This window comes from Taudactylus pleione, unplaced genomic scaffold, assembly GCF_031769625.1.
Source record: "Taudactylus pleione unplaced genomic scaffold, aTauple2 ptg000078l, whole genome shotgun sequence".
NCBI lineage: Eukaryota > Metazoa > Chordata > Amphibia > Anura > Myobatrachidae > Taudactylus > Taudactylus pleione.
In genome coordinates, this window is record NW_028284480.1 from 4,585,696 (window position 1) to 4,599,913 (window position 14,218).

Here is a 14,218-nt window from a genome sequence, read left to right on the forward strand (position 1 = left end):
CAAGTGACGTGGTCGATGAGGCTGCTTTGTTAATTATGCACACCCTTAAAACGCCCGTTTTGACCTTTTGGCACGCCTGCGTTCGGATCACCACTCCCCGTTTTCAAGCACCTTCCCCTGTTACCACCCACAAACGCCTCATCCTGTCACTCAAATTAGCAGGCACTCGCTATTTTGCGAGCGCTCGATTTCCGACCGCAATGACTGGTTGGCGCATGCGCATTACGACCCATACGCATGCGCAGATGTGTGAACATCGCTCGGAGCGAACAAGCGGCTCTGAATCAGGCCCTTAGTGCCTCGAAAGCAGCTACCATCTTCCCCAAGAAACGCAGACAAAGCAGTAGGGACACCTTCTTTGGTCTGAGGACCAGCTGAACTAACAACCGGATATCCCGGGCTTTGTCTATAGGAAGAAAAACCCTCTGTGATGCCGTATCCAAGATCATGCCCAGAAACAGGAGTTTCTGGGACAGATTGAGATTTGATTTCTTGAAGTTGATTATCCAACCGTGTTGGATTAGAGTGTGATATGTCAGTAAGACATCGCTTGATAGAAGAGATACCGATGGAGCCTTGAGTAACAGGTCAACCAAATAAGGTATTATGGGCCTGATTCAGAGCCGCTCGCAAGCGGCCGCTCGTTTTCTCTGAGCGATGTTCGCACAGCTGTGCATGCTTATGGGTCGTAATACGCATGCACAAACCAGTCATTGTGGTCGGAAATCGTGTGCTCGCAAAACAGCGAGGGGCTGCTAATTTGATTGACAGAATGTACCGTTTGTGGGTGGTAATAGGGGAGGTGCTTGAAAAAGGGGGAGTGGAGATCCGAACGCAGGCGTGCCAAACGGTCAAAAGGGCGTTTAATGGGAGTGCATAATTAGTAAAGGAGTGTCATCGACCACGTCACTTGGTTGTCTTTTAGCCTGAACTCGCAGTGATAGCAGTAAGAAAAAGCTACCACAAGCACTGCGAGCAGTTCAGATGCCTTTCGATGTCCCCGATTAATCTAATAAATACCGGAGATGACGTGTGATGTGATTGGCAAAGGGGCGTCTTTACAAAATAGCGAGCGCATTTTTTGCTCGCTCGCTCAGACATAGAGGCGTCAACAAACCGCAAAGAGCGAGCGCTAAATTTAAATAGCCGGACCCTTTTTTGGAACGACCGTCCGCAAATAGCGTCCGGCTCTGAATCAGGCCCTATGTTCACTCCCAATGACCGAAGGAGAGCAATCATGACTGACATGAGTTTGGTGAAGATACGGGGAGCCGAGGATAATCCGAACGGCAATGCCCGAAACTGATAATGATCTTTCTATATGGCAAAACGCAGAAAAGCCTGGTGTGGTTCCCAAATGGGAACATGGAGACAGGCATCCTTGATATCCAGGGATAATAGGAGCTCCCCTGGTTCCAAGCTCGCAATGACGGACTGCAGAGGCTCCATTTTGAAATGATGCATTTTCAGATACAGGTTCAAGGACTTGAGGTTTAAGATGGGCTTGACCGAGCCATCCGGTTTGGGTACTACAAACAGGTTAGAGCAAAACCCCATGCCTCGTTGATGTTCTGCAACCAGAACTAGCACAGATAATACGATTAGAAACTGGATAGCCTCCTGTAGAACCCTGGCCTTGTCTGCAGGTATTGGCAGACTTGTAGTGAAGAACCGTGGTGGAGGGGGAACTTCGAAGTCTATTCGGTACCCCAGTGAAATTAGTCTGCGGATACACGGTTCTGAAGAGGTCTGGTTCCAAACTTATTGAAATGTTTGCAGGCGGGCTCCCACTGCAGGTGGTCCCAGGTGGGACGGAAGACCGTCATGCCACCTGTTTCTCAGCTGGTTTAAGCTCCTGTCTACGTGCAACAGTTTGTGGGCGACCTCTACCTCTGCCGCCTCTTGGTTGCGTGGAAGCACCTCTGGCTCTACTACGAAAGGAATGAAACGAAAATCCAGTGTAAGATCTTCTGGGAGCCGGTGAAGTTGACGGGAGGAAGGAAGACTTACCACCCGTGGCCTGGGATATCCATTTGTCTAATTCCGAACCAAACAGCATGTCGCCAGTGAATGGTAAACCCTCCACCGCATGCTTAAATTCTGCTTCTGCTTGCCAAGCGCGCAACCAGAGGGCTCTGCGGGCTGAAATAGCCGAAGCAGATATGCAAGCACTAATCTGACTGATATCTTTAGAAGCTTCTCCCAGGTAGACTGCAGACTCACGGATGTGTTCTGCTAGTAGACGTAACTCTGCTCTGGAGGTACCTGAGTCCAAACCTGTAATCAACTGGTCAGCCCAGCAAATCAGCCTTGTTAACTCAAGCGGTAACAATGGTGGGCCTAAATTGAGCTGCAGTATAAATAGATCTTAGCATTGTCTCCAACTTACGATCCAAAGGATCTTTTAGTACTGTAGCTCCTGGTACTGGGAGTGCTGTTTTCTTAGAGAGACGGGAGACAGACACATCTAATGGTGGGGGTGTTTCCCACTTCTCCATCATGGATGATGGAAAAGGATAGCTAGACGGAAACCGGCATGAAATTTGGAACCATTTATCCGGTTGATTCCAGGCCACTGAAAGCTGCTGTTGAAGTTGCTGTGAGAACGGAAAAACAGCCAAGCACTTTGTTTATGAAATAATTCACACTCCTGGGATGCAGGAATTATATCCTCGGGTAAATGCAGGGTTTTTCTGACTGCCAAAATTAGAGATTCCACCCCAGGAGAGGTGGACTTTAACTCCTGAGTGGTACCGTCCTGTAAAGCTTCCTCCAATTCGCCTTCTTCGGTATCCTCCGTAGCGAGGAATTCTTCGTCTGACTCTTCTGACTGGAGAACAGTCGTCAGAGTATGCTTTTGTGTCGGTTATTGGTAGGAAGTGGAGGGTGCGGACACCGCTGTACCCATAACCTGTACTAGGGTGTCTAGAGACTTGGTTAACCCAGCCACACAGGGAGGCTGAGACTTAGGTGCCTCAACTAACTCTGACGTTAAATTCATCATTACTCCTACCATGTAAGCGGCCCATGGGGGAGCAGGTGAGTTAGTAATAGCCATAGGTGGATCCATTGTTATACAAGCATCACATAACGTGGACCCAGTGGCATGCGGCCTGGTTTGTTTGTTGTTACACTTAGAACAGACAAACAGCTTTTGAGAAGCCTTAGTTTGACACAGTCACCCAGACACAGTATAAACAGAAGTGAATTAGAAATAAAACAGAAGGCTTGTTCGGGACACAGAGGAAGAGGTTCTCCCACTCTTATCCCACAGATTAGATTCCTTGCACTTTCACCCCAGTGTTACAGCCTCTTGCCAGGGATGTAGTCAGGAGAATCAGCCTTCTGTATGTGCTGCACACTACCTATAATGGAGAGATGCAGACAAACAGGTTAAAAATGGCAGCCACGCTGTTCTCACAGCCGCTGCCATGTAAATGAGACAGGAAGCCTGCACTGTTAGGCCCCCGCCCCTTCCTCAGGCCCAAAGGGCTCTAAATGTGGCTGCCATGCTGCAGTGACTTCCTCCCCCTGTGCAAGCCCCGCTGAGTAGGAGCCGCTAGTCACGCTCAGCAGCGGGGATGTAAGGGGAGATGTTAATTGATGAGCAGCGCTATAGTGCTCTCTGAAGCCAGCGGGGCAGGAGACTGGGGACATGCAGGTGATGTACTCACTGCATTCCCTGGACAGCTTCCCTCTGAACAGCACTTCTTCACAGCCACTTCAGACTTGTAGAAGTGTGTGTGTGGCGTTATGGAATTGTCAGTTGCTTTTAGATAAGCACTGCACACTCCTTCCTGTTAATCCAGGAGGTATAATAGGATGCCAGGCACCCGGAGGTGGCGAAGGATACCTCAAAGAAAGGTGTAAAAGATGTTTTAAAATAATAAAGAAAATAAATAAAGTGTCTTGCTGGAGCATAGCAGATTGTGAGCAGCTCCGGAGGCACATTTTCTAAACTGAGGGCTGACGGGGCATAGAGGGGGAGGAGCTTCACACTTCTAAATTATTTAAAGTGCCAGCTCCAGTTAGCCACGCCTCTATACCCCAGCGTAAGCAACTCCAGTGTCCCATAGTGGATGAAAGAGAAAATAAGCATTGTCTGATCAAAAGTAATATTTCCCCCATAATTTATATTGTTGTGTGTCCCCATTCCATGGAATGCCATGCTGCTGTATTTGTACATTTTCATCGTGTGGAGTTTATAGTGTATAAATGGAGCCAGGACTGTGGTTTTCTTTTTTTTTAAGATCTTTTTATTTGTCAAAATTTGAAACAAAAATACAAAACAGAAACAGACATATTTATCCTTAATCATCAAAATACAGAAAAAAAAGACAATCGAATGTTACAGTTTTCAAACCACATTTCTATGTTTTATATTTTTGTCCTTCTTTCCTTCCAGTTATTAAACATATAAAAATGGATGTGATACAACAAGCTTAAAACCTAAAATAGTAACGATTATTGTTGTTGTAAAACACCAGGATATTTGTTTATGGGAGCCAAAAAACTCCAGTTATCGTAAAAAATATATCAAATTGTAACTTTGAATCCCATAAACATATTAAAAAAATTCAGAAAAAAGCTACAAAAACTTGTCAGAGACGTCAATAGAGAAAAATTAAAGACGAGGATTAGAGGGGGGGAGAAAAGTTGAGAACGAAGGGAAGCGAACCATGAAAAGGGAGAAGAAAAATAAATAAAAATTAAATAAAAAAAAATAAATCAATAAATGAATATAAAAATTTGTATTAGACTAATAACAGAATAGAGGATAAATGTTTAAGATAGACCAGGAAGGGTCGCATTGTTAAACCTGTACCACGGGGACCAAATTTTGTGATACTTTTCCACATTATTATTTTGAAGGCTAGTAATATACTCCATTTTGGACACAAACCAAACACGATTGAGGAGCGCCTGTTGAGTTGGAGGAGAAGGGTTTTTCCAGGTCCTAGCGGGATTTATTTGGTTAAGACGTTCCGGCACAGGATACCATCGGGTGTACACTTTATATGAGTTCTCCTTAATGGAAACACTGATAGAACATTTTGATATATTGAGGCGGATAACCTCCCAAGTTTCTTCCCCCAAAGAGATACCTAGGTCCAGTCCCCAAGAGAGTTCATGGGCCGCCAGAGGTGAATGTTCCTGGATAAGGACAGTATGATATATACGAGAAATGAGTCCTTTATCAGCAGGACTGTACATACAAAGGCGTTCCATCGCCGTGTGATTGCATTGAGAAAGAGGATGGAAGGGATGAGGTAACGAAGTTACAGAGTTGAAGATATTGATAAAAACAGGTTTGCGGGAGTGAATGTTTCTCGCGGATGTCGGCAAACGTTTGCGGAGCTAAATTACTATGATGTGACGGAAACGGGTAATGCCGATCTTTGACCAGGTATTAGCCATATGGGGTGAGTTGCCAGGAGGAAAAGAGGGATGATTCCACAGGGGGGTTTGAGGCGAGGGGTAGGTAGACAGCAAATTTAGAAGAGAGAGAGTCCCAGGTACACAAAGTAAGAACTACTGAGGGGGGGCCTATGTTTGCGTAGATGCCAGGGGAGATCGGAAACGGATGTGACTTTGCAGAGTTTAGATTCCAGGTCAACCCACATCGTTTGGTACCTTTAGGGGAGTGCCAAGCTGCCAGTTGGCTGAGCCTGGAGGCTTGATAATATTTAGACAGTGTTGGAAGGCCAAGACCACCTGTTACTGAACTTTTGAAAAGGATCTTCCTGTGAAGGCGAGGTCTTCTGTTGTTCCTAATGAACTTACCGTAAAATGTTTGAAGAGATGAGAGAACACGGGGGGGGGGGGGGGTACAGGGACAGGAAGGGTATGAAAAAGATATAATAGTTTGGGAAGGACATTCATTTTTATTGCGTTTAAGCGTCCTATCCAGGAGATAAAAAGAGTACGCCGACGGGAAATATCTTGCTCAATTGCACGGAATAAAGGGGGATAGTTTGCTTTGTACAGACTGTGATAAGATTTTGTGAGATGAATTCCAAAATATTTAATAGAATCTGTCTTCCAGGCGAAAGAAATTAAGACGAAGGAGGTCCAGGGATGCACTTGGACTATGGATGGGCAGGGCTTCAGATTTATCATGGTTTACCTTGTAGCAAGACAAGCGGCCATATAAAGATAGTTCCTGGAAGAGATTTGGGAGCGAGATCAGGGGATTGGTGAGGGTAAGGAGGACATCATCGGCGAAAAGAGAGAGTTGGTATGAGGAGTTGCCTATAGATATACCAGAGATATCAATATTCGCTCGAATCCTACAGGCTAGGGGTGCTATTATCAGAGCATAGATAATGGGGAGAGTGGGCAACCCTGCCTGGTACCATTTGAGATAGAGAAGGGATCTGCTAAAACAAGTGGAAGGGTTAAAGTAGAGAGTTTTAATGGCTTGGAAAAAATTGCCCTTGAAGCCAAAACCAAGCAAAGTATCAGTCATAAAGGGCCAAGAGACCCTATCAAAGGCCTTCTCGGCGTCAAGGGCAAGAAGTAGAGAGGGGAGCTTAAGGGTATTGACGTGATGGATTAAGTCTACTGTTCTTCTAGTACTTGTACAAGTGTTGGTAGGCACAAAAGTCACCTGGTCTGGGTGGATGAGAGAAGGGAGGATAGGGTTTAATCTGTTTGCTAGTATTTTAGCGAAAAGTTTGAGGTCAGTGTTTAAAAGGGATATTGGACGATAATTAGTCACAAGTTGGGGATCCTTACCTGGCATTGGGATGACCGTGATTTTGGCTCTAGTGGTATCTGAAGGAAAGAAGCTACCCTCAAAGACATGATTAAAGGAGGTCGTGAGGTATGGAATGAGAGAACCTTGAAAGGCCTTGTAATATGAAAAGGGGAGTTTGCCTGGACCTGGTGCTTTTGAGGGGTTCTGGGTTTTAAGGGCAATAATTATTCAGTTATGGGAAGACTAAGATCTGCAGCAGTGACAGAATCAATCTGAGGTAGGGCACAGGAGGAAAGATATTCAGAAGTAGGAGTAGACGGGACAGGTTAGGGAGAGTCACAATTTTTGAGATTCTAGAGGTGAGTATAATAGTCCTTAAAAATAGAGTTAATTTTAAGGGGATTATATTGGAGAGATCCTTGAGTGCCGGAATTGCTAGAAAAGATTTGCCTTCAGGCGGTTGGCTAGTAAAGTGTCTGCCTTATTGCTTTTTTCATAAAAGCGCTGGTTTAACCTGAGAAATTTCTCAATCTACTCTGCAGATTTCACTACAACCAATTGTCTGTAAATGGCGTCCGTAGGAGTATGTTTGTGAAGAGATTCCAGCTGCTGGACCTGTTCTGTAAGGGACTTAAGGAGTAGTTTATGTTCCCGCAGGACACATTTATGAGCTTTTCAGATAATTGGAGAGCAGCCAGAATCAGGTACGTTAAGGGAGAAACAGTCCTTCAAAATATCTGTGATCTTTGCTCGGAAGTGAGGAATTTTTAATAGCGTCTCATTGAGTCTCCAAGGGGGCCAGGCGACCGGGGTGTACAAAAGATCGAAAGAACAGGTGACAATTGAGTGGTCGGACCAAGAATTTGAAATAATCTCAGAGTTAGTGAGGTGTTTATTATTATTATTATCATTTATTTATATGACGCCACAAATGTGCCGCAGCGCCTTACAAAGCACATAAACAAGTTGTAGACAAGCGACTTACAGAACTATACAATACAGGACCAGGACATGGATAATACATATTGCTACATTAGTGATCATAATAAGATAAGCAACAGAGCATAAGCAGGTAAGTGTTAGGTGCCCTAGTGGTGAGTAAGAAGTAGATGAAACTAAAGTAGGGAGAAGTACAAGAGGATAGAGGGACCTGCTCATAAGAGCTTACATTCTAAAAGGGGAGGGGAAGACAAACGGGTGACACAGATGGGGAGGAAGGTGTATGTATCAGGGAGTTAGAATGACAGCTGGAAGGCTTTGATGAAATAATGGGTCTTGAGAGCCCGTTTGAAGGATTGCAAAGAGGTGGAGAGTCTGATGGGGAGTGAGAGAGAGTTCCAGAGGTGGGGAGCAGTGTGGGCAAAATCTTGGAGGCGGGAGTGGGAGGAAGTAATCAGCTGGCATGAAAGGCGGCGTGCATTAGTGGACCGAAGAGAGCGGAGAGGAGAGTTAAGGGAGATGAGATCAGAGATGTATATGGGGGAAGATTGGGTGAGGGCTTTGTAAGTGAGCGTGAGAACCTTAAATTGGGTTCTAAAAGGGAAGGGGAGCCAGTGGAGGGCTTGTAGGAGAGGGGAGGCAGATGTAGAGCGTTTGGAGAGGAAAATAAGCCGTGCAGCAGCATTGAGGACAGACTGGAGAGGAGAGAGATGGGATTTGGGGAGGCCAGATAGGAGGAGGTAACAGTAGTCCAATCTGGAGATGACCAGTGAGTGTATTAGGGTTTTTGTAGCATCCTGGGTGAGATAGGGTCTGATCTTGGAAATATTTTTGAGATGGAAACGACAGGACTGTGAAAGGGTCTGGATATGTGGTTTGAAGGAGAGGGATGAGTCCAGGATGACTCCAAGACAGCGCACTTTGGGGCTAGATGAGATAGTTATACCATCAATTGATAAAGAAATAATGGGAAGTGAGGTTATGTGGGAGGGTGGGAAGACGATCAGCTCTGTCTTAGACATATTAAGTTTAAGAAATCGCTGGGACATCCAGGAAGAGATGGCAGAGAGACAGTTGGAGATATGAGTCAGAAGAGAGGGGGAGAGATCAGGGGAGGAAATGTAGATTTGAGTATCATCAGCATAGAGATGATAATGGCTGATGAGTTCACCTAGTGAGGAAGTGTAGAGGGAGAATAGAAGAGGTTTAGAGACTACTAGACTGCAGAGGATTAGATCGATTCTTGAGTATGAACGGTGAGGAACAGACAAAAAGGTGTAATCTCTAAAGGAGTTGTTGAGAGAGCGCTATGTATCCGAGATCCCTGCTTCTATAATATGTTTAGCAAGAGATCTGGAGAGAGGGCATACATGGGGACGGGCCTGAGAGGAGGATTTATCTAAGCAGGGTCCAGAACACAGTTAAAATCTCCGCTGAGAAACAAATAGCCAATACGTCGCTTATGCAATGAGCTAAAAAAAAGACTTAAAGAAGCACTGGTGACCTACATTAGGAGCATAGACATTAGCAATAGTGACATCTATATGTCCCAATCTACCAGTCAAAATAATATAACGACAGTCTGAATCAGTGTAGACAGAGTTTTGTATGAAGGGCAGTTTATTGTTAATTAGGATCGCAACTCCATTGTGTTTGGTCGTGCTGGAAGAGTAGAATACATTTGAGAATTGTTTAGAAAGCAAGGATGGATGGTCAGGGGTTTGGAGGTGGGTTTCTTGTAAAAGAACAATCTTAGCCTTAAGACTACGAATGGTGCGGAACAAATGCGAATGTTTCTGGGGGGTATTAAGACCTCGGGCATTCATGGAAGCAATAGTAAAAGGAATGATAAAATTATAAAAAAAAAAAAATTTAGGTAAAGATTTAATGTGCAAAGAAAATTGAACAGAGTCCACGGCTCGCCTAAGAGAGAGTGAAAAAAAAAAAAGGAATAGGAAAAGAATGAAAAAGAGAAGGAAAATGGGACCGAAAAGAAAAGATAGGAACAAAGAAGGAGCTGGGGATGAGTACGTAAACCCGACCGGAAAGGTGGGGAGAAGTACACAGAGGCTAGGACACAATCATCCAAAGAGCCACAGGCAAAAATAGCCCGAGGCACCTCTAGGGAAAAAAAATGTAAATAAATAAGAATTTACTTAGAAAAAATAGTTTAAATTGTAATAGTTTCTATAGAAAGGGACAGAGATGTTTGAGGGACTGCAATGTCCCCTGGGTGCTGAGGGGGGAAAGAGGGAACAATAATAATAAAAAGGAGGGGGGATGGAGAAAGGGTAGCAAAGTGGTGTATGTGGAGGAAGATGAAAATATTAATTGGAGCAGCCTAGATCAACAACACATAATATCATAAACCATAAATAATAGATTACTAAGTATTGCAGAGGCATGTAATATAAAAATAAAACAGTGAAGACATAATCAAAACATTGCCACAGGAGATAATCCTAATATATCAATCACAAATAATAAAATAAAAGAATAAAAAAAAATGGATGGGGGGGGGGAGAGCGAGGGAAGCAAAATGAAAAACTGAACAGAAAATAACATATTGGTTTTTGAATTGGAGCGCACTAGACCATATATATCTAATAATATCGTAATCCGAAAACTTAGATATTAAATTACCAGTTCCTTGGAAAAGTTACAGAAACACGAAACAATGAACAAAAACAGGGAAGTCATAGGGTATAGCCTCGGAGAGAAAGAACACTCACGAATCAGGGGAATCGTTCTCAGGAGGAGGGCCAGATTCCTCTAAGTGGGTTAATAAGTCCTTGCACTCTCGAAGATCTCGGATCAGGACTGATTTGCCATTTCAGTCAACAGTGAGATTGAAAGGGAATCCCCAGCGATATCGGATATTCCTGTTACGTAGAACTCTGGTTAAATCCCGAAAATCTCTCCGTTTGCCAATCGTCACGGGAGAAAGATCTTGATAGAATTGGAGATTAACAGCATTGAAGAGAATATGGGGCTTACCCCGGGTTGGAGCCAGAACAAGTTCCTTATCCCTGTAACTAAGGAAACGCATAATCACATCTCGAGGAGGGTCGTTATCTCTTGGTTTAGGCCGGAGGGCGCGATGAGCCCTTTCCAAGGGTATTCCACGTTCTCCAAGATCCGGAATCAGAAAGGAAAAGAGATTGTGAAGATAAGGTTCCAGGGCTGACAGGGACACTGATTCTGGAATGTTGTGTATGCGAATGTTATTTCTGCGCTCCCTATTTTCTATGTCTTCGTTCATTGTGCGGAGGTCTGATAGTTCAGCAATAATGTGATCCAGATCCCTGCCAGTGTTGTTGAGAGCTTTTTGAAAGCTGTCCTGACGAGACTCTATTTTGGAGGTTCTTGAGGCTAGAGATGAGATATCCGATTTGATGGAGGCCACTTCTTTGTCAAGCTTGTTTTCAAGAGAGTCCTTAAACTCTGTAATAAGAGAGCAGAGAGCCAAGATGTCCTCTTTAGTGGAAGGGGCAGGAGGTGAAGGACCTTCTTTATCAATATCGACCACAGTAGGCTAGGGAGGACCCCTTTGTTGGAAGGACCTAACGCCTCTGGTGAAGTGTTGGGAGATATCACCCCTTCCTTGTGTGGGAGTTTTGGCAGCGAACATCTGCTTGGAGGCCAAACAGAGACCACAGAAGAGGACTATTTCTGTTGAGAAAAAATAAGATTCCAGGAAAATGTAAAACTGGTTATCACCAATATAATATGGTATTGATAACGATGAGAGGGGGTGGGATCTAAGCACCCAGGAGTCAGAGGACTCGTCCTCTAGAAAAACATCATGGAAAAAAAAATCAATCCACTAGGACGGAAGGCAAGAGACTGAGGGAGGGATGTGGTGGGGTAGGGCCGATAAAGACTGTGTCGGTGTATCAGAGGTAGAACAGTTCCCAGGGCAGTTGTTGGAGGGCCACTCACTATTCCAGCAATCTTACTGCAGGGAAGCAGGAGGCAGCAGGGTACGCTGTTATGGGGTGAGGAGGGAGGTCGGGAATACCTCAATTGGAGATTCCTGGCACGTATCCGTCTGCGGTCACAGCATCCAGGAAAGCGCTGGGTTGTGATATTCTTGGTGATGTCTGTACTGTATATCTGTGAGGGTCCAGAGGTCACCAGAGCGATCCTGTCACCACCAATCGCAGGAAGCTGATCATGGGAGATTGGGACCACAGTTAGCGCTACACCAGAATAATAGGCTCCAATTGAATGGTGTGAGTGATCTGGAGCAGTGGTACCAGAACAGATGGCAGGAGGGACTTCCAGTGTGGGTAAGATTGCAGGGGTCACAGAGAGCCCAGCTAGTAGCAGATTGCTGCACTAATAATAATAATAAAGGTGCCCCTAATTGCTCTCTATGAACTCCATCATCACCAGGAGACAGGGCAGCTGCAGCAGGGTTAACAAGATGGCGGCCTCCCGAAAATTCGCGGGTCCTGCCACGGTTATCTCCAGGGGCCCTCCGGGTGTATGTGGGGCCGCGCTTGGCTGCTCTAGTGGCCAGCCTGCCCCCAAACAAAAGCGAGGTCTGTGGCTGCGATACGGTCCCCACGTGACTTCCGGTCCGCGGCGCTGGCTCCAGCCGCCCAGGAAAGGCTGCGGCTTTAAGTGATTGTGTAGGTCGCAATGCCGGGAGTGCCGCTAGGAGGGTGTAACTTGCAGATGGCCGGGAGGTGAGAGCAGCGGTCACCAGAGACCCAGCCTGGGGTAGTAGACCCCGGTAAAGGTGAGTAATCCCAGGGGATTGCAGGAGCTCCGAGAAAGCACGTCTATGCAGTTGGACAGTTAGGCCACGCCCCCAGGACTGTAGTTTTCAAATGATTCTGTGATTGTGGCTTATAGTTGGTCCTCCAACTCACACACCTACTTCAGAACGTCACACAATCCCAGTTTTCAGTTTGGCCTATGGGACAAAACCATAGACCTCCAGGAAACACCAGCTGCCCAGAGCAGCCCCTTATAGCTCTGCTGCCATCAAGTAATAGTCTATTCCAGTGGTTCTCAAATTTGGAGCCGTGGCACCCTGGGGTGCTTCAGGCACTTGCAGGGGTGCCTCGGGTTGGTGTTCCAGTGCCAAATAATGATTTTTAGTTCGTGTGATTGGCAGCCAATAGCACTGGTTTTGCTTATCAAAATATGTGGACAAAACGAAGTGCCACCCTATCAAACACCACATAGCTGAACCTAAGGGTGACATATAAGCACAATTTACTTCATTTAAATTTTGCTGAATTTCTCATTAATACCCCTTTTACACCGGAGCTAAAACCCGGGTTATTGAAGGGTTAACCCGGGCAGCTCTCTGGTATAAAAGGGGAGAGGGTTGGATTGCTGGATCGAGTGACCCGGCAATCCAACCCAGGTAAATAGCAGGGCTTAACACTGGCGTAGCCCATAAAACCCTGCTGGGAGAACAGCGCACTCCGGGTCAAGGTGACTTGGAGTGCTCTGCAAGCCGGCTGATTGGTCCGGCTTCAGTGGCACTTGGAGATGACATCATCTCCAAGCGACCACTTACACGCCGGAAAAGCCTGGTCTATGCAGACCCGACTCCGGATAGTAACCCTGTTCCAACTCCGGGTCAGACCCGGAATTTTGGTGGAAAAGGGGTATAAGAAACTTTTGACCCAAGGGAGCCTAGGAAAAAATGCTGATACTCTAGGGCGCCGTGAATCGAAAAAGTTTGGAATCCACTGGTCTATTCAATGGTGGATTATATAATAACTTTCAAGTTGCTTGTTTCATTTCTAGATAAGATACAAATTGCACTGTTTTTGTGCAACTGCTTGCCCCATAACTGTTATACTGTAGCTCCGACAGGTCTATTTTTAGCATATATACAAAATATCAGCAGCAACATCTAAGTACCTTTTTTTGTTGCTATATTCTACTGACTGTTATTGCTAATAAACTGCAAATATGCAAACCCAATAGAAACCAATAATAAAGAGGTTCCCAAACTCGGTCCTCAAGGCTCGCCAAAAGTTCAGATTTTAGAGATATCCATGGTTAAGCACAGCTGGTTAAATCAAATTGACTGAGGTACTAATTAAGTCACATGTGCTTAACCATGAATATCTAAAACCTGAACTGTTTGGGAACCTCTGCAATAATACATTATTTGTATTGACTAATTGGCACCTTGGCACGATAGAACCTAAAACTAATTGCATATTGTTTAGGCAGTAAAAATATTTTTTTACCTTTTAATTTGTATATGGTGCTTATAAGGATTGTTGCATTTTATTTTATAGATGTAAAGGATTAAAACTCTAGCTTACTGCATCTATCATAAAGATAATCATTGACATATCCTGTCAACAGTTACATTATCAGTTACTGTTGGTAGTCTTGTGATATCTTGAGACAGTGTCATGTTATGCCTGCTGGGATTGGTGGTAGGTAGTGGTTTGAGGATTTAACCAAAATTATCAATACAACTACTTAGTTAAAGCCCAATGTCATAACCATGTGCCTGATTCAGAGTTATACGCAAAACAGATGGTTTGCATACAACTCTGATAGTGGCCAAACAGTTCATGTGCCGATCAGTGTCTG